Source organism: Ahaetulla prasina, chromosome 1, assembly GCF_028640845.1.
Source record: "Ahaetulla prasina isolate Xishuangbanna chromosome 1, ASM2864084v1, whole genome shotgun sequence".
NCBI classification, from domain to species: Eukaryota; Metazoa; Chordata; class Lepidosauria; order Squamata; family Colubridae; genus Ahaetulla; species Ahaetulla prasina.
In genome coordinates, this window is record NC_080539.1 from 244,457,711 (window position 1) to 244,478,597 (window position 20,887).

Here is a 20,887-nt window from a genome sequence, read left to right on the forward strand (position 1 = left end):
CATCTTTGATATTGAAATATTAACATCTTAGATAAACAGCTCTCTGAATATCATAGAGAAGCACTTTGTTAATAAAAGTTTAAAATTCATTTTTTATTTTTAAAAAAAATAAAAGATTCAAATCTAGGTAGTTGTCTATATGGTGTGCAAGCATATCTTTCTTTTTCTTGGATGATTGATCATTGGAAAGACAGATAAATCCAAATACTTGTTAATGCAGCACAAGCCTCTCCATAATCCCATTCAATAGATAAAATATGGCTTGAAAAAACTATTTAACTGCGCTTATATGTTAAAGTATGTAATTTTCAATTCTTGAGTGAAACGAAGTTCGATAATTAGAAATTCCTATTACATCTGGAATAGTATTACTATTTGTACCTGATACATTTTGCTTAGGCAAAAATGTTTACACAGCACCCTCTAGTGAATATACTGAATTTAGCTGTGCAGTCAAGGCTTTTTTATTTAAAAAATAAAGATCACTGTGTAAGAAAAAGCTAGCATTTCCAAAACCGACAAAATTTGGTCATGTCACAGATCAGATTTCATCCAATGTACCTTTCAGTGATTGACTATGCAGATAGAACTGTAACAACTATAACACTATATCTTTTAACCTGAAACTAAGCGATAAGGATGTCAATTCATGTTTAAAAAACCTACTCTGTAGTCTGTGGCCTAGTAAACTTTCAAGGCTCGTTCTATTCAAAAGGTTTTCAAAGAGGAACATATGGTATATAACCAATATGCTCCAAAGAGGAAAGTAGGTAGTAATTGCATAGCTATTTTGATTTTTATGTAAATACAGAAATTGACCCCAAATTTTGCTCAAAGCAGCTTCATCCATGTTTCACCAATGATTATTATTTTCTACTGATGGAGTTTTCCCAACCAGTAAAATACTATGTGAAATTCCAGGGAATTATAAATGCACGTTTTGATTAACTTCAAAGCTTGAATTAAAAAACGTTGTGATGCACAATCCCCTTATTCTTGTGCAAGCACTTAGATAAAATGCTGTTGTGTAGATTTTTTTAAAATATTGCTGTGCTTGAAGAAGAGGCCACTTAGAACTTTTCAACAAAGAACATGTAATAATCTGAGAGCTGACCCAGAAGCCACAATAGTTATTTTCTGGTTCATGTTTTATGGAAATTATACGATTGGAAAAGCAGAATTTTTGATGTAGTTTTGATCTAGTTTTGGTGGTCAATGCTTATCACTTTTTTAAAAAAAAAATTGGGATTTGGGAATGTGAACAGTATGTGTAAGTACTTCGAAAAGAATAGATGCAATATGGATGCTGATATAAAAGAGCAGATGGAATTGTGTTATTCCTGTTAAATCATGTTCCTGCTCTATTTATATATAGTGTTGTGATGTCCTGAGCTTTGATGTTGTGGCCTCTGGAGTTCTGTGATGTGATGTCCTGAGCAGATGGCTGTGATGCAGCATCCCGGGTTTTGGTTTGGCTTCGAGTCCGAGGTCTTGTCATGTGTTCCTGGAGTGTGTCAGTTTGCTTTGTGTGGATCGGAGGGGGGTGCAGCAGCCGGTGGTGCCAGCATGGTCTGGCTTCTGGATGGTGGTTGTGTTTCGTCTGTGTAAGCAGGTTGGTTGGCTGGGTGGCTGAATCTTGCTTGGTAGGTGGGGTGGGTGTTTGCAGATTTGTCGGCTATTTCGTAGCATCCTGTGTGGGCGTGGTCCTAGTTGTGTGCTCATTAGTCTTTTGTGTTGTAACAACCTGGGTAATGGGCTGTGTGGAAACGTTCTGAGTTCTGGGAATGTGACCTCCTGTAGTGGTAGGACCACTACCCACACAGGATGATACAAAACAGCTGACTAATCTGCAAACACCAATCAAGATGCAGCCACACAGCCAACCAACCGCTTACAGCAACAAAGCCTACACTCCCCATCTCCCCACCAGTATTTATAGAGAGATGGCAGCTCCGACCACGCTTTGCTCGCACAAGCACAAAGCCACAAGCACCAGCCTGAAGATGACGAGTCAGACCTCATTGAAACGTCACCAAGATACTCTCAACCTTACACGGGAAAAGACCCGAATATGCCAAGACCTACCTATATATATATATGTATATATGTATGTATGTATGTATGTATGTATGTATGTATATGTACACACAAGAATTCAAAGTCAAATTAATACCATCAGCCTAGGTAATCTAGATATTACCACCTCTTGGTTTTCAGCACCCATTCAAAGTTCATTGCACAGAGACATTAGTAGGACCTTCTGTTTAGATATAAATAGGCAGGAAATGCTATTTTTCTTTTTCTTCTTCATCTTTTTCTATTTTAAGCAGAAGATAAATGAAAATCACTCTTTGAAGAGGCTGTTGCTTTGCCGAATCATGCAGGTGCTTCACTGCTGATGTGCCTGGTCTAGTCTAGCCTGTAGAGCAGACATGATCTAATGGCTTCTTAAGGGTAGAAAGATAAGGGTCAATGTATTTATCAGCAACTGTGTCATTGATTAAATGGTATTCCACTGGAGAAGTTTTGAGAGAGATAATAAAGCTAAATGTAACTTATAAGGGACTCCCAGCATGATAACCATTTACGAGATGCTTTGTAAAGGTAGGGACTGTTGTGCAAACCTAAAGGTAAGGCCTGGAAATCAGCCAGCACCATGCTACTTAAAAGCAAGAACAGTCCTTGGGGTGAGAAAGGAGTCTGCCTTTCAGAAGAAGAAATATTTTGTTTTTTATTACAGTATTAGAGATGGTGTCAAGTTACTGAAGTTGTTTGTACTTGTCTGGCCGAAAACCATCGTTTATATATCTTTGGTTCTTTTTTATTTATCTCTGCACATCTCTTTTTCTGTTTACATTTTTATATCTTTCTTAGTTTGCATTAGTCTTTTATCTCTGTATTTGTAAATCCTAATAAAAAATTATTACAAAAAAGCGAAAAAGGAGTAAGTCCCAATAAATATGACATCTCCTCTAGGCCATAAACACATACGTTTGGCATCTAACATGCAAGTTCAAGATGAGAACATCTCCCCCAGTTACGAGAGTTATGTTCTGCAATCATAATACAAACATAATACACTTAACAAGAGTTGCCAATATGTATGCAGCCCATTTCAGGAGGGATAGCATGTAAACCCACTGCAACAGTAACAATTACAAAAGCCTCTGGTGGCATCTTGAAGGCTAATGTTTGTTTTGTCATACATTTCTGGGGAGTCCAATTGATTTCTGTATATATCCCAAGCATTTACTGCCCCAAAACATTGATAAATTGATCTCATGCTAGAAGGCTGAAATACATTTCATAGGGCTTTTGTTACACATCTATTTTTCTTCCTCAACAGGGAATGTTTTATACAGGTAGTCCTCGATTTACAACAGTTCATTTAGTGACTGTTCAAAGTTACAATGGCACGTAAAAAGGTGACTTGTGACCATTTTTCACACTTAAGACTTTTGCAGCATCCCCAGTCATGAGATTAAAATTCAGACACTTGGCAACTGACTCACATTTATGACCGTGTCCCAGGGACACGTGATCACCTTTTGTGACCTGACAAAGTCAATGGGGAAGCCAGATTCACTTAAACAACCTTGTCACTAATTTAACAACTGCAGTGATTCACTTAACAACCTTGCAAGAAAGGGGAAAAAGTTCACTTAACAGATGTCTCAGCAACAGACATTTTAGGCTCAAATGTGATCGTAAATTGAGGACTATTTGCACATACTCTTGATGCTGCTGGAAATACAGGAGAAAAAATGATCAGAAGGAAGTGGAGATGCAGACCAGTAATGAATAATCAGTTGGTTATGTCAAGGTTGCAATCAACCCAGTGGAAAAGGTGAGAATTTTAGTCTTTTGGGGCAGGTAAGTGTGAATTTTATTCTTAGCTCCGGCAATATCAACTAGCTATTGCTGCTCATTAAGCAAACCAATTTTATTCTACAAAATTTTGGAAGAAAAGATGGCAGCAATAGTGCGCTGCTGAACCCTGGGAGAGAAATTGGTGGAAGAATCGAGACATGAAGATTATGGGCCTGCTAACTTTTGCACCAGTGGTTTAACCATAATTTCCCTGCAATCTAACTTAACTATAGGCTTCAAAACAAATTTGAGAAAAGGTCGAGATGATGTAGGCTTGGGAAAAAGACTGGCCTCTCTTAAGCCAAGAGCTAAACCAGACATCATTCTGTTCAGTTGCTTCCTGATCTCCTAGTCTATGTGAATTTCTGATCTTAGCTTAAAAGCAAATTAAGATATGTTCTAACCACCTAACAATGGCTTATTCCCCATTCCCTGCTTAAATACACTGACCAAACTCTACTTTAAAAAAAAGTACATGTAGGGGATTATTTTTTTCATGGCCAGCTTGACTTTAAGGTATCTTGTTAAAGGCATGTCACAAGGGAAACAAACTGAAAATGAACAACACAACTTAGTAGAAAACAGCGGTCTTTTATATTTCAGCAAACTAATTACAAATTCTTTTCCGCTTTGTTTCCCTTATTCTCTCAAGCAATATGAATCTTCTAAAATGATGACACTGAACCATTCTGCTGTTCAAGGACGTAAGGGAAGTGTAGTGTACTTTATGAAATGGCTGGCTTTGCTCCCTTTTTGCAATGGTCTCATATTTATGTGGCATCACCTATGAAAACCTTTTTCTGGTCGTCGTCCCCCTTTGATCAGACTTATGAGTGAAGTGAAAAGATCTTTACATAGTACACTGGCACATCTGGAAAACAATCCTTTATTATTATTGAAGATATATTTGTCTTTTGTCTATATTTGTCTTTTTGCTTGCATAAGCACTCTGAACAATGCACGCTTTTGCAGAAAGCTAAACTGGTGAGGCTAAAGATGAAGGCCATTATTTTTAGAGAAAACCATTCCCATTTCAGTAAGCCATTTAAAACACATTCTTATTATTGCTTCCCCCTGTAGGAAGGTCACCTCAAATAATATATACATAAGTTTTTTCTTCTTCTGTACTCAATAGGTATTTATCTTCCTTTTTTTCCTAAGACACTCTGGATCTGCACAAAATCCATAGATTCACACATCATTAAGAGCTTAATGTGATTTATGTTGCTTTATGTGTTGGGTGAGCCTAGCTGTGATTAGTGTATTTGCATATGCGGGAAACCAGACCTTCATATTGCAACAATTTCAATTCCCTAGATTTTTTTTTTATAAAAATAGCTTTTTAAATAGACAGGAGTCAAACACAAGTAGTCCTCGACTTAACAACAGTTCATTTAATGACCGTTCAAAGTTACAATGACACTGAGAAAAGTGACATGACCATTTTTCACAATTACAACCGTTGTAGTATCCCTATGATTGTGTGACCAAAATTTATAAGCTTGGCAATGGATTCACACTTATGATCATTGCTGTGTCCCAAGGTCATGTGAACACCTTTTGCAACCTTTTGATAAGCAAAGTCAATTCACTTAACAATTGATAAGCAAACCAGATTCACTTAACAATCAGATTATTAACCTATCAACTGCAGTGATTCACTTAGCAATTGTGGTAAGAAAGGTCATAAAATGGGGGCAAAATTCACTTAACAACAGAAATTTTGGGCTCAATTGTGGTTGTAAGTCAAGGACTATGTGTGTTTGACTCCTGTCTACCTGGTGGGATCCACGATTATAAGATTGTTAATATCTGATGGATCTTAGGAACTGCAGAGGAACCCCAAGAATATATCTAAGATTGTACCAAGGCTTTTGATAATTTAAGGCACAGCTAAATGCAAATAGTTTCTTTAAAAACTTGGGCACACCAGGCTCCTCATCACCCTAATGAAGAATTCTGTACACTGACCAGAAAGCAAATTGGTGGGATGAAATTGAAAATAAATACTCTGGGAGTATTTCTTGAGCTTTAGCTGTTCCTGAATTTACTCTGGCTATAGTAGTTTGGCTATGGGGCAAGTTGCAATCCTCAAATCAGATGGATCTACTAATAGTTCTCATCTATTTTAGGGTGCTCTATTTAGGACAACCTTTGAATAATATCCAGAAGTTGCAATTAGTGCTTTTATTTTGCAAAAGACAAAAAAGATATGGTGTCTGTACCGAAAGCCTGCACTGGTTGTCAAATTCTTACTGCTCATAACATTCTTGGTGTTGAGAAAACCTAAAGATGAATTGTCTATGGAGATTCTCAGTTATCCAGGTCATGGTCGTCCCAAAGATGCTTTTTCAAGAGGGAACTGGACTTTCTGTTTTTTCTTCAGCTGAGAAAGCTTCTTGGATGAGAAGCGAAACGTCTTCAAAGAAAAAACAAAGTCCAGTTGCCTCTTGAAAAAGCACCCTTTGGGACTAAAGATGAATTGTTCTGACCAAGCTTTTAATTGTTAATCAATTTTTGTTGTTCCTTATATTGAAGTTTTAAGCTGTGGTTTTTGTTTTGTGGTTTCCCATATTGAATGCTTGTTTAAATACAAAATTCCAGGTTAAGGCAAGAGATTTTTTTCTGGAATGGTAAAATGGTATGATATGTGATATGTAAACACAATGCTCCAACATTGGAAGTTTTTAAGAAGAGATTGGATAACCATTTGTCTGAAATGGTATATAGGGTTTCCTGCCTGAGCAGGACTAGAAGACCTTCAAGGTCTCTTTCAACCCTGTTATTCTATTCTATTCTATTCTATTCTATTCTATTCTATTCTATTCTATTCTATTCCATTCCATTCCATTCCATTCCATTCCATTCCATTCCATTCCATTCCATTCCATTCCATTCTATTTCCTAGTCCTAGTCTATTATTCTACTTCTATGACTCTGGATATATACCATAGAACCAACAGGACTTGTTTCTCCAGTGCCTGTATGACAGAGATATCTGTACTCTTGTTTCATCTTATCATTATACATAAATACCCAGGGCACACAGGATAATTTTTCATAAGCCTGTTGCTTTCAGATACCAATGCAACATACAATATTACCATGTTCTATGCAGCAGTGCTCAAAATTCATTGCATTATGACCTGTGCTCAACTATATAAATTAAACCTAATGGGTGCTAGTTTGGCATATTAGAATACTTTATAACTTGATATAGTCTTCCACATTCTAACTTTTAATGCTCCCTTACACCCATCTAATGCTCCCATAACTCCTTGCAGATTCTTACTTTTTATATATACTTTTAATTTTTAACGTATAATTTATATAACTTTTAGCTTTTTATAATTTCTTTTAGATTTTTATTTTCACTCTTGGTACATTAGATCCTTTATGCTTCTTTTTAATGGTTATATTCCACTATAGTTGGTCAATGATCCTAATAAACATTTGACTATACTTGTCATGGGGGCCAAGTATATGGGGGAAGGGAAAATAAGGTGGTAAGGTAAGGTACCTATAAAGAAAGGCAAGTAAAGTTCTTAAGCAATAAGAACTGTAATTGTTTTAGATTAATTCACATAAAAAGTTCAAGTCTGACTTTTCTTCCAGTTATGATGGATAGTCACTGTCCATTGCATTTGATGTGAATGGGGTCTTTTTTTTTTACTGTACCGAGAATTATATTATTAGAGTTGGGTGACTGTATAAATGTCATTAATGAATAAATGAGATAAACAGATATTGACAAACTTTAATTTCTTTGGTTTTTGAGAGTTATACTGTCCCTGAGGATTTCCACACTAACAACTTATGTCACTTATTCATTGGTGTGATGATAATCATTAAATACAGACAGGTTTGATGTTGCTATAGTGGCAATATAAAGTGGCTAGGGACATACTATCCCTGCTGTGGGTATTTTTATTCAAACAAATAAAATTGCATCCATTTCCAGACATGTGCAGTTTAAGAAGATTTGTTGCCAAAAAAGCATGTCCAGAGGATAAGGCTGAAGGGCCAGGAAGGAATAATTTATGAGGAATAGTTTGAGTGAATGCAATCTGGTTGCTACATGCCTTTATACATACCTACACTTCTGATTTTTGAACATGTATCTTTAAAAATTATTTGGAAATTGCATCTGGTTAAAAATATAGCCACTAAATGATCAATATTGTAAGAGCAAAGCAGTCAGCACATGCTATACTGATATCCAATTAATTGCTAGCAAATTAAAGTGCCAGTTTAAGTCTTTAATGGGCTGCACTTAGTATCTGAAAGACTGCTCGCATCCCTAAGAACAAGACTACTATTTGAGGCCTTGCTGTCTGGCCAGGACTTCAAGAAAAAAAAAAGATGCTATTAAGAACAGAGCATTTTCAGAGAAAACTCTGCAGCTGTGGTAGATTTTTCCTCCTCCCCAAATCCCAGCCCCCTCTTACTGCTTTCAAGTCATCTTTGACAATGCTTTCCTTTTGTAAAACATGTATACGCATATAGTCTTCTGCATCTCTTCACTTCAGGACAGAAATTTGCTTTTTTCCCATTTTATAAACTATTGGAACTTTTTTTTTTTAATGTTGGGACACAAATAACTAATGCATACTCTGCCTCTCCCATTCATAAACAAAGGGTGATTATTCCCTCACATATCAAAATGCATGTGATAGGTGCTCCCAGATAGATAGATTCTAGTACTATCAAAAATATATAGTAGGGCTGACTTTCTCCTCCTTCCTTAATGGATTGGGTGTGCAGAAGTGGGTGTTTTCCACAAAAAAATATCAGTGAAGCTATGGAAAAATATAAGAGGGTCATATTCCCTCAAATTCCATCAGTAAGAAAAGTTAATGATAAATGTTTTTTTCTGAATCATCCCTAGGTTGGGCTGTCCGTCCTATATATTCATGCTGATCGCAATTACGGTTCACACAACCGATTTTTGTTTGTTTGTTTTGTTTCCCAAGTAACCTACCGGTATTAAATGCGGGTGTTGGCTTTGCTAACCAAGACCGTGGTGTCTTTAACAGGCGCCGCGGATACTTGTCCACTTGCAGCTGTTCTCCGACTTTTTCGTCTCGGGGTCCTTTACCTTCTTAAAAACGATGGAGGCCGAACAAAAGCTTTGATTTACGTGGGTGGTATCGATCGCTGTTTACTGGATTAGGGATTAAAAGGGAGAACTTTTACAATGTTTATTTGCTGGATTTATTCGCAGACCCTCTGAAAGGTCTCGGGGGTGCCCAGGTTCCACGTGGAGGACCGCTGCTCCGTGGGAATATCCAGGGCGGCTTCTTTTCACCTTCCCGGCAAGGCATCCTGGAGGGACCCACCTGCTCTCTGCTCATTTTCCCTTCCCGGCCGGGATTTTCAGCCGTGGTCCGGCCATCGAAGGCAACGCCGGGGCCGAGATGGATGGGGTGGGATGTGGAGAACAGGCTCGGCCCGCGCAGGAACGAGACCTTCCCGAGGTTATAGCGACGGTCCCCGGGCGGCCGCACCCCCCACCCCCGCTCTCCGCGCCCTTCTCGCCCCCCGCAGCGCTAGCTTCCACTCCCAGGAGCCTGGCGGCGGGTTCGGATGCTGCGGCTCTTTCCCAAGCTGCACCGCGGCGGTAGCGGCGGCGGCGGCGCTGCTGTCTGGCTCGGCCCGTCGCTGTCACCGCCAGGAGGAGGCTGCGGCGGCTGCGCTTTCCCGCCCGGCCTGGTGCCCGCCAGCCGCCGCAGCTTGCAGGAAGAAGCCGCCGCTTCTGCAGTTGCCGCCGCCGCCGCCATCATGGTGCCCGAGGCTGCAGCCCTGCCGACGGCCTGGGGGCTTTGAGCCCCTCGTCACCTCCTCTCTTCCTCCCGTCGCCGGTCGTGCCGTCGCCGCCGCCACCGCCCTTCACTCCGCCGTTTTGGGCCGCCGGTAAGGACACCCCCCCCCTCCTTCGAGCGAGGGAGACGGAGCGCGAAGCGGGCCCGGCGGTTTGGCGGGGGGGTCAGTGGGTGGGCGGGCGGACGCCCCCTCTGCCCCGCCAGTGGGGCCTCAGTGGCCTCCTGGGTGCCGGGCGGGGTCACCCGCGTCGGGCCCGAATGTTCGCTAAGGACTCCGGGATCTCCCTACTTGCCACCCCGCTTGTCCGGGGCCTGCAGTTGCAGAAAGGTGAAGTGTGTCTCCCGGCCCTGGGCAACCTGAAGCAGGCCTCGCCGCAGCTCTCGTCTATCTTCCTCGGCTCTTTGGTGAGGCAGGCGGGCAGGCAAAAGCGAGGAAAGATACACAAACAAAGGAAGGGGGCTCCCTGGGTGGGTGGGTGGGTGGGCAGGTAGGTCTCTTCTAGTAGGTTTCCCCCCACCCCGCTTTCTGGCTTCGGCCGAGGGGGGCCTCCTCCTTCTTCTTCTTCTTGGAAACGGGCTGGAGGAAGGACCCCGGCAGACAAAGGGACTTGTAGGGCCGGTCCACCCCTAGGTAGGAAGCCTTCCTGTCGCGTTGGCCCAAGACGATTTCTTCCCTCTGGTTCTCTGGCTCCAGTTTGGAAAGTTAGGACTGCAAAAAGGTGGCCGGGGCAGGTTGCCCTTCGAATGGTAGCCGCTATAATACGGTCCTCCTGGCTATCAAGAATGACCCCCCCCTCCGATCATAACCCCCTTGAATGCAAAGATTGACAACCTGGTCAAGCCCCAACTCTAGCTGCTTCCTATTTAGCCAAAGAGTTCCCTCGGATCTTGGATACAGGCTGCTCAACATAACAGACAAAGGGATTGACAGATAGATATATATCTATATATATCTGGCAACTTCCCTAATCTGTGAAATCCATTCTCGGATAGGGTTTTGACTTGTTCTGAATTTATTTATTTTTTTGATGAAAGATGAGTGAGCCCTCCTGCAGAAGCAGTCCCCCTTTTAAAAAAAAGGGCTTTAGATTCAGAATACCTTGCAAATAAACAATTCAAGAATAGTAGTATCTGACTTCTTTTTGCTGTTTAGTGAGGAATTCTAATCTCTTTGGAGACGGAGGGTCAGAAACATAGATTGAGGCTGCATGCCTATGCAGGTGTGCATGGGAATCAAATCTGCTTAATCTCAGTGGCAATTGTTTTTTTAATAAATGTTCATTGGGATGCAAAAAGAGTGATCCAGAATCCAGAAATAAATTCGTTCCCATAACTGCCATTTTTTGTCTTTTTTTCTTGTACTATTAAATGACATTCCTTTTCAGGATTATATTTTGAAAGTAAGAAACACAATAATTGAGCCCATCTACTTGGCATCTTTACTATTGGGATGGCTATATACCCAATGATACGATTTCTGTAATTTATTTTTAACTTTATAAGATGAAGATGATAAAATGTTTGGGAGCTTACTTATGAGTAGAAATGCCCAATTCTAAAAACAGTTAAGATGTAATGCTCTGTACATAATAGTTTGCATTTATCTGTTTACATGTAGAATTGAAAATGACTACTTGCCACAATTCAAATAAGCATTTACAGATCCCAGAATATTATTATTCAGAGAAAACTCTGCATGAGAAGAAAGACAGTAGGATGATCCTAGGTTAAGGTATTGTGGTAGAAACATTTTCCAGAAAGAATCACATACAGTATAGACATGTTTTTAAGCCATAAAACAAGTTGAAGCAAATCCTATGCTTAAAATCACCTAAAACATAGGAGCATTTCTAATAAGTGCTATTCCCCCTGGAAGTGCATGTAAAAATATTTCAGTGGAGGATATTGGAATTGCTTAAACATATTTTTCAGGAAATGTTTATCAGCGTGGTTATAGCTACCTGTTAAATCATCTGTAAAAATCTTCATAGGAGAACATTTTCAGTGGCATCAAGTTTCCTGTTTACCCACATGGGAATAATCTAAAAAATGTTTCTAAAATGAATTGTGATAATGATAAAACTCATTCATTATCAAAATATTTGCTTTCCATCAAAAATACTAGACTAGATAGAGTATTCAGACCCAACTTAAGTAGAGACATGCCTAAATATCACTAACGACTTCTAAATCTCTTAATGATTATTCTATGCCATATGTTAACTCTGGCAACAGTTTGATATAAATAATATATTGGAATAAAGATAATTTCAGACTGATAGCTCTCAACTCTAATAACCAACCAAAATTTCATCTTATTTTGATTTTTTTTGTTTCAAGGAAAAAAAAGAAATGAACGTTACAGCAGAAGATGATGTTATTTCTGGATATCAGAAAATATTCTTTTTATATATAATAATTTTTACTAAAAATTACAATTAAAAAGGGAAAAACTAATACAAACAAAAAAAATCAAGAATAAAAGAAAACATAAAAAGTGCAGAAAAGAAAAAAATAGAGTAGAAAGGAAATAAAAAATAAGATCATAGTAAAAAAATATGTAAAGAAATGATTTTCCCTTCTGCACAAGTATAAACAATTTTAATAATTTGTCACTTCTTTTAAATTAAAACAAAACATCTCTTCTTCCCATATCCTATTACTTCTCCATAAACATACCCTTAAAGCCTCATCATTCAGCCCTGATCAGCAAAAGTGTATTAATTACTAGAGATCACAACATACCTATTTTAACCTTGATCAGATAAACCAACTTTATATTCTTTCCTTTTACTTTTAACAACATTGACTTTTAATCCATTCAAATAATGTCTTAGAACTTGATTTTTCTTTTCATTCTGTCTTTATCCCTTCTCACAAGATTCTTCAAAGCTTTAACAAATCAGTTTTACAAATCTGAGATTCAAACGTTATCTAGGACACTCTTTTGATTTGTATTTCTATATCCCTTTTTAACTATTAAGACGTCTTTGGTTTTCAGTTGTATATCCAGTATGGCATCTTTTCCGTATTGTTCTTATAGCCTGTTATTTTTTTAATCTACTTTCAAATCAGTCTCAACCTTGTCCAGTAAAACTTGTTCCTTTTCCATAATGTATTTAAATACAGTCTATCTATAGAGACAGACAAGCTTAAAATTAACTTCTAGAATCATTGTTCAAAAATATCCTTCAATATATTAAGATATTGTATTTGCAACTCAAGTTTAAATGTTTTTCTCCTTTAATTATAATCTTTAGTTTCTTCTGGTTCCCTCTCATATCCAACCTTCAAAGTTACATCGTATCATTTTTTAAAAAAAGATTCAAAATGAGAGCATTTTCCTATGAGAAGGATTTTTATAATTAATTCCAAAATCTTATTTCAAATCCACGTATTTGTAACTTTCCAAAATCAAAGTTCTAATCACCCTTTAGCAGCATTTCAAATATTTTTTTTAAGTTCTTAAACTTGTTTTTAAGTTTATTTCACTAAAAATTGAAGGAAACTCACCTGGTGCTATAAAACTTGTTGATTCAAGGGTGTCTAATAGCTGAAAAACAGTTAATAAGCAATTTCTGAAAGTGATTAGAAAAGGAAGTATGTGAACCCAGTGTCCTTAAGAGAAGATGGTTTTCCCTTATCTCCCAGAGCTCTAGATCTGGAGATCTTTGTCTTATGGTCTTCTCATGAGGAACAACTGTCTGGTGGAACATCTGTAGGTGATCTCAAGTGCTTTCCTTCTCTGGAAAGGAATTATAAAGAGTCATCTATGTGTTTAGTGGACCTGCTTTCACTTTCACCATTTCTTCTCCCAAAGAAGAAATTGTGTATCATTCTACAGATGGGGCAATTTTATAATAGAAATCTTATGTGAAAGTACCTTGTGCATGTAAATTGTAGGACATAATGAGAGAAAAAAAGTTCAGATTATAAGCTAGGGCAGAGGTCTCCAACCTTGGCCACTTTAAGACTTATGGACTTCAACTCCCAGAACTCTGGGAGTTGAAGTCTACAAGTCTTAAAGTGGCCAAGGTTGGAGACCCCTGAGCTAGGGTACTCTTAAAGTTTCAAAATAATTTAGAAAATTATGGAAATGTCAACTCTGTATTTAACTGTGTTTAGCTTAGTAACAATATTTTGTGAGTTCTGTCATACTTTCCTGGTTTTGATGTAATGTATTATTGACCTTACTTAAATGTGTTTCTTTATAGATTATTTTATTTCTCTACTTTCCAGTTTACTAGAAATTAAAAATATTTTCTACTGTGCAAATGAGTCAGTTGTATTTAATTGAATGAAATGTGATATGCAAAATGTATGAAAATGAAATATAATTTATGCTGAGTTTATTTTTATTTATTTATTTATTTATTAAATTTTTATACCGCCCTTCTCCCGAAGGACTCAGGGCGGTGTACAGCCAAAAAGATTAAAACTCAGTATATATACAATTAAAACAGAAATTTAAAACAAAGCATATTAGAAAAAAAAGGCCGACATTAAAAATTTAAAAACCCTAACACAATAAAACCCCAATTAAAATTAATAAAAACTATTAAGCCAGTCCCGCTTGAATAAATAAGTATGTTTTTAGCTCACGGCGAAAGGTCCGAAGATCAGGCACTTGGCGTAGGCCAGGGGGAAGCTCGTTCCAGAGCGTAGGAGCTCCAACAGAGAAGGCCCTGCCCCTGGGGGCCGCCAGCCGACATTGTTTGGCGGACGGCACCCTGAGAAGACCCTCTCTGTGTGAGCGTACGGGTCGGTGGGAGGCATAAAGTAACAGCAGGCGGTCCCGTAAGTACCCGGGTCCTAAGCCATGGAGCGCTTTAAAGGTGGTAACCAAAATCTTGAAGCGCACCCGAAAGACTACAGGAAGTCAGTGCAGACTGCGTAGCAGTGGTGTTACGTGGGAGCAACGAGTGGCTCCCGTTACTACTCGCGCAGCCGCATTCTGGACTAACTGCAGCCTCCGGGTGCACCTCAAGGGCAGCCCCATGTAGAGAGCATTGAAATAATCCAAACGAGAAGTGACCAGAGCGTGAGTGACCGTGCATAAGGAATCCTGGTCAAGGAAGGGACGCAACTGGCGAACCAAGCGTACTTGGTAGAAGGCCCTCCTGGAGACGGCCGCCAGGTGTTCATCAAAGGACAGCCGTCCATCCAGGAGGACGCCCAAGTTGCGTACCCCCTCCCTTGGGGCCAATAACTCACCCCCAACAGCCAGCCGCGGTTGCAGCTGACTGTACCGGGGTGCCGGCATCCACAGCCACTCCGTCTTGGAGGGATTGAGCTTGAGTCTGTTTCTCCCCATCCAGACCCGTACGGCTTCCAGGCACCGGGACAGCACTTCGACAACTTCGTTGGGGTGGTCCGGGGTGGAAAAGTACAGCTGAGTATCATCAGCGTACAGATGGTAACTCACCCCGAAACCACTGATGACCTCCCCCAGCGGCTTCATATAGATGTTGAACAGGAGAGGCGAGAGAATCGACCCCTGAGGCACCCCACAAGTAAGGCGCCTCGCGGACGACCTCTGCCCCCCTGTCAACACCGTCTGCGACCGGTCAGAGAGATAGGAGGAGAACCACGATACACGGTGCCTCCCACTCCCAATATCTCCAACCGGTGCAGCAGGATACCATGGTCGATGGTATCAAAAGCCGCTGAGAGATCTAATAGGACCAGGGCAGAGGAGCAACCCCTATCCCTGGCCCTCCAGAGGTCATCCACCAACGCGACCAAAGCCGTCTCCGTACTATAACCGGGTCGGAAGCCGGACTGGAATGGGTCTAGATATGTATGTATATCAGGTAACAGTAACAGTAACAGTAACAGAGTTGGAAGGGACCTTGGAGGTAATCTAGTCCAACCCTCTGCTCACTCAGGAGGCCTATACTAGGGATTCGAACTGCCGGACCTTTCTGATCAACAAGCTCAGTGTCTTAGCCACTGAGCCACCTAGCCAGGCTATATCTAATTTATAAAGTTGGGGTCTGTTGCTACACATGAAGAAAAGTTAAATCTTTCAGATTGCAATGTTGAAAACGTTACAATTGTTTCTGGGAGAGAAACTCTGGCTTTTACTTCCCTGCTACTTCTGTGGATTTCTTTGAGACTGGCAGACCAGTAACTTTGGGTTAAGTTGATGTCATTATGTTGACGTAGCTTTCAAAAGGGTTAAGGTGTGACTTTTTGTGGACCTACAATGTTTATCTGAAAAGTAATGATTGCATGGTTTCATAGTTTTTTAAAAATTTATCTTGCCTTTTCTCTGTCTCTGTCAGATTCTTTGATATCTTTCTTTAAATTTCCTTGAATTCAACTTCTGATAATTTAATGGACACATCCACATAAATTTTGTGGTGGAATCGTGAGAAAGGTTTGTCAATAATGGGAAATACAATTTCAGAATGTTTAATTAGTACTTGAATTTCACAAATAAGGATGGCTCTGAGAATGCTTGCCCTTGTAATTGCATTGACCTCACTGGAATAGATTATATAATGGTAAAGTGACATCCTTGCAGTAAAAGAACAACTCTTATAATTTTATAATTAATATCCTTTTCATCAGATGAAATTATTATTGTGCTTTTTACAAATTGACATAAATATTGATTGCTTTAGGATAAAAACAAACTCTACCACCCCAAATGTATATTAAATGAACACTTAATAATTTAATAATGAACATAATTTTCTTTAAGAGGGCTTTATGCCCCAACAGCAGATAAAACGGCAGAACCATCTTCTAGGAGAAAGGAAACTCTGATTACAAACTTCCACTGCCTTGTGGCTATATCTACTACTGGAAAATGCTTCAGGAGTCAACCTCAAGGCAGAATCTGGAGCCGAGTCCCGGAAACAGTTCGTGACTGTGTACAATCACGTTCTGGTAACTCTTGCGATGTAGCTGGAACTAATCATATTAGCTATTTCAGTAACGTGGAGAGGGGGGGGAATCTGCTGCTTGGGTAACAGTCTATCCTCCATATTAATCTACCCAGGCCTCTTGCTCTGGAGAGGACACTCCAGCTTTTCATACAGCATTGAAACAACACAGGAAGTGGCAGTTATCAAGTCTTTGCTTGATTGGTGTAGAGCGTGACGCCAGGGGCCACTTTCATCGGTGGGAGTCATTGTACCTCATTGGGCAGCTACCGCCCGCCTTAAGCTGGGCAGCCCCCAGCCAGTAAGGTGCTACCCCGCCACGGTCTGTTAACCTCACAGGATGCGTGGGGTTTAGGGTCAAAGCTGACAAGCAGATCAATAACCTTGCACCATGCAACAAACATAAGAAAACTTTAGCCCTAAAGTTGGGCACCTGGAATTTTTGGACAATGACCCCTGGCCTCTCTGACGATTTACAAGAGATAGATGACGTACGTAAGACAGCTGCCATTGACATGGAGTTGAGCAGACTGCAGATGGACATCATTGCCCTTCAAGAGACAAGACTATTAGACTCGGGATCTGTTAAGGAGAGAAACTTCTTGTTCTTCTGGCAGGGAAAACCATCAAACGAGTCTAGGGAATATGGGGTTGGCTTCGCGGTCAGAAACACCCTACTAGGATCCATTACTCCACCTGCTGCAGGAAGCGAAAGAATTCTGTCCTTGCAGCTCAGAGGCTGGTTACTCTTATTAGCGCATATGCACCAACATTATCATCTTCAGTGGAATCCAAAGACAAATTCTATGACAATCTGGCTGCTACTATCAAGAAAATCCCTGAGAAAGAACCACTGTTTATCCTTGGCGATTTTAATGCCAGAGTCAGAGCTGATTATAGTTCTTGGCCCACTTGTTTACGTCAGTTCGGCGTCAGGAAGATGAACAAAAATGGTCAACGCCTACTGGAGTTTTGCTGCTACTATGGTCTTTGCATTAGCAAAACATACTTTAAAACAAAGCCTCAACATAGAGTCTCTTGGAGACATCCAAGAGCGAAGCATTGGCACCAGCTCGACTTGATTCTTACCAGGCGCTCCAACCTCCCCAATATTACAATCACACGCAGCTATCGGGGCTGATTGCGATACAGACCACTCCTTGGTATGCAGCAGAATTAAAGTGCAAACAAAGAGATTGCATCATTCAAAGAAGGAAGGGAGACCACGAATTGACATCAATAAGACATCAATAAGACATGAATAATCAGGGCAAAGTGGAGGAATTTGCACAAGCACTCAAGGAAACCCTCCTAGGCCCGGCTGAAGTAAATGCATCTGAACGATGGGAATATTTCAATATTGCTGTTTATAACACCGCCTTGTCAGTATTTGGTAAGGAGTCCAGAAAGTCAGCAGATTGGTTTGAAGCCCATTCGGAGGAGTTGATGCCAGCCGTCGAGGAAAAAAGGAGAGCTCTATAAAGCCTATTTCAGTGAGCGCAACCTACAGGTTCTGCGAGCTGCCGTAGCAAAGTCCAAAAGACCGCCAGGAAATGTGCTAACGATTATTGGCTGCAGCTTTGCTCTCGGATCCAGATAGCAGCTGACACAGGCAACATCAAGGGGATGTATGATAGCATCAAGCAGGCCTTAGGTCCAACACAGAAGAAATCTGCCCCTCTGAAGTCTGCTACAGATGAGGTTATCCAGGACCAAGCACAGCAGATGGCACGCTGGGTGCAGCACTACTCTGAGTTATATTCCAGAGAAAGTGGTAACTGACGATGCATTAAATAACATCGAATGCCTGCCTGTTTTGGAGGAGCTTGACATGAACCAACTTTAGAAGAACTAAACACGGCCCTGGACTGCCTTGCCTCTGGCAAGGCACCCGGGAAAGATAACACCCCTGCCAAAGTTCTAAAGTGCTGCAAAGAGAACATCCTCACTGAACTGCATGAAATCTTTTGTCTTTGTCGTCAGAATGGCTGATGGTCGGATTCCGAAAAATCTCCTGTATGGAGAATTAGTGCAGGGAAAGCGCCTCAGAGGGAGACCACAGCTGCAATATAAGGATATCTGCAAGAGGGACCTAAAGGCCCTGGGAATGGACATTAACAACTGGGAAACCTTGACCTCTGATCGTTCAGCTTGGAGGCTAAAGACGCCTTCTCCAATTCAAAGAGACATTTGTTCAGCAGGCTGAGGCAAAGAGGCAGTCCCGGAACCAGCAAAATCTGGGGGCTGGGCAGGGAACAGAATGTATCCACCCTCAGTGTGGAAGAGATTGCCACCCTCGAATTGTCCTTTTTAGCCACACTAGATGCTGTTTCCAAAGCACGATACCATAATCTTTTGAGACAGAAGGATGCCAATAGGAATTTTCTTTAGCTATTTCCTTATTTTAAAAATCCTGGTTACTATTTATAGTGTTTGACAATGTCCTTCTGCTTGCATTTTTTATATTTAAAAAGTTACAATAATGCTGAAAGTTTGACTCCCATCTTCTTAATCTGTTTTTAATTCAGTTAAGTCAGCAAAGACAAAAAGCAATTCTTCAGATTATAATTTCATGAATTCTTTGTTTATGTGTGGATTAGGAAGAGACATGATTTCTATACTGAGAAACATTGATATAATCAATGCCATCACGGAATGTAAGAGCAATATGCTTCAGGAGGTACAATAAAAATTTCATAGTAGAATTTTGGGTGGTGCAAGATAATGCACAGAAACATATAAATATTGTCAATGCTTTCATTAATACTGCCATTTGGGACTCAGTTTAGATCTCTGAAATCTTGTAAGAACATTATTGGCCAGTGTTAAGTCAATACAGTCTGAAATAGGTCAGATTGACCAAAATTTAGGAAAAACTTGGGCTTTTTTTTCCCTTTAGGCAGTGGCTAATAGCTAAGATGAGCAATTAGAGATGCCTTTTAACATTGGTGCCATGCTCCTGAAAGGAACCTCTTACCCCAACAAAGTCTGAGCAGACAACAGAATTCTAGAAAACCAACAAATCCATACAATGAGTATCAGATGGGCACAATTTCCCCCTTAATTCCAACACTGGCCTTGGTCCATGAAACAGTGGGAGCTGGAAGACATGCTGCCCTGTATCACTGAGCAATTCTCACCCAGTTTGCAGCTCCATAGGATGAGCTTGACTAGATAACCTTTAGGAACCACTACCATCACCACCACCCTCAATTCACTCTTCCCTTTTTCTTGGTATTAGGGAGAACTGCAATAGAATGTCTAACTGAACTTTCCTCTCTTAGTCTCTGAGGAAGGATATTTTATAGTTCCATCACAACAGTTAGCAAGGTGAACATTTTGGACTATTTAAAACTGTTCATCTCCTGTTCAATGGTTTTTGGTGGCCTTGTTTCCCAGCAGATGCTAAGGGTTATGGTTGTTTTCTTGTTACACCTCTTACGATGCTAAAACTCTAGTTGGTATTCCCATTCCACAGGGACCTTGAGATATGGACTTTATTACCAATCTACCATATGTCAAGAAACTACTGTCTTTTTTTCCAAGATTTCAAAACGGAGCCTTTCATTCCCTGTCATAACCTTTCCTTGCCCCCAAAACAATCTATCTGTTTATTCACCAGATTTTTGGTCATGAAGTCATGCTGTAATATCTGGTTTCTGGCAGATATTTTCAATTCACAGTCTACTTCACAATTGTTAAACTTCTTTTTTCTTCTCCCTATTACCTCCCAACGTGATGGGAAATTTGAAAGAATGATACTTTAGTCCAATAATGATTTTGCTTTGTGAATGATCAACAAAACAATTGGAATGATCTTTTTTCATATAGGTAAGCTTACCTACACGAGCTCAGTTAATTCTTTACTTGTACATCACCATTCCAGAACTTGTATGGCTAGTAGCTACCACCCATGTCTGTTGCCTGACAGTTGTGCACCATATCCCACTTCTGAGGTTTTGAACTTTTTACCAGAAACTCCAAGCAGTACAATAGGTGTTTCTTCAAACTACACATGAATCTTGTCAGGGGTTCCTAGAATGTACCACTGACTGACATCACGCCTGGATGGGACTTGGAGGGACACATTTTTTCAGTTTTAACCAAACATAAATGGAAGCAGTGGAAGACTACAGGTTCATCTATGAAAAGGGAAGAGAAAGAGGAGGAAATGGAAGGAAGGTGGCAAGGACAAATTCTAGCAAGATCAGAAGCAAATAGTCTGAGATCACACAAATATTTTAGAGCAGGGGTGTCAAACTCAAGGCCTGCGGGCCAGATCCGTGAAACAGTGAAGAGTCG

General features: G+C 40.2%; 1 protein-coding gene and 1 long non-coding RNA gene across 4 annotated transcripts in view; one reads left to right on the forward strand and one right to left on the reverse strand.

Annotated features, from left to right (window-relative positions):
* The window catches only part of LOC131204140 (uncharacterized), a 34,671-nt gene extending 25,326 nt beyond the window's left edge, over positions 1 to 9,345 (reverse strand). Inside the window, exons 1-2 of the long non-coding RNA XR_009156538.1 lie at positions 9,210 to 9,345; positions 8,852 to 9,034 (exon numbers count right to left, since the gene is read on the reverse strand). This is a non-coding gene — a long non-coding RNA (uncharacterized LOC131204140). The remainder of the gene's footprint in view (positions 1 to 8,851; positions 9,035 to 9,209) is intronic.
* A 98-nt stretch (positions 9,346 to 9,443) lies between these two features.
* Positions 9,444 to 20,887, forward strand: part of ZNF148 (zinc finger protein 148) — a 48,338-nt gene continuing 36,894 nt past the window's right edge. Inside the window, exon 1 of one of the 3 annotated variants that reach the window (XM_058195009.1) lies at positions 9,444 to 9,783. The gene's annotated coding sequence lies outside the window, so the exon portion shown is untranslated. The remainder of the gene's footprint in view (positions 9,784 to 20,887) is intronic. The other 2 variants (XM_058195019.1, XM_058195001.1) reach the window with 2 other exon arrangements.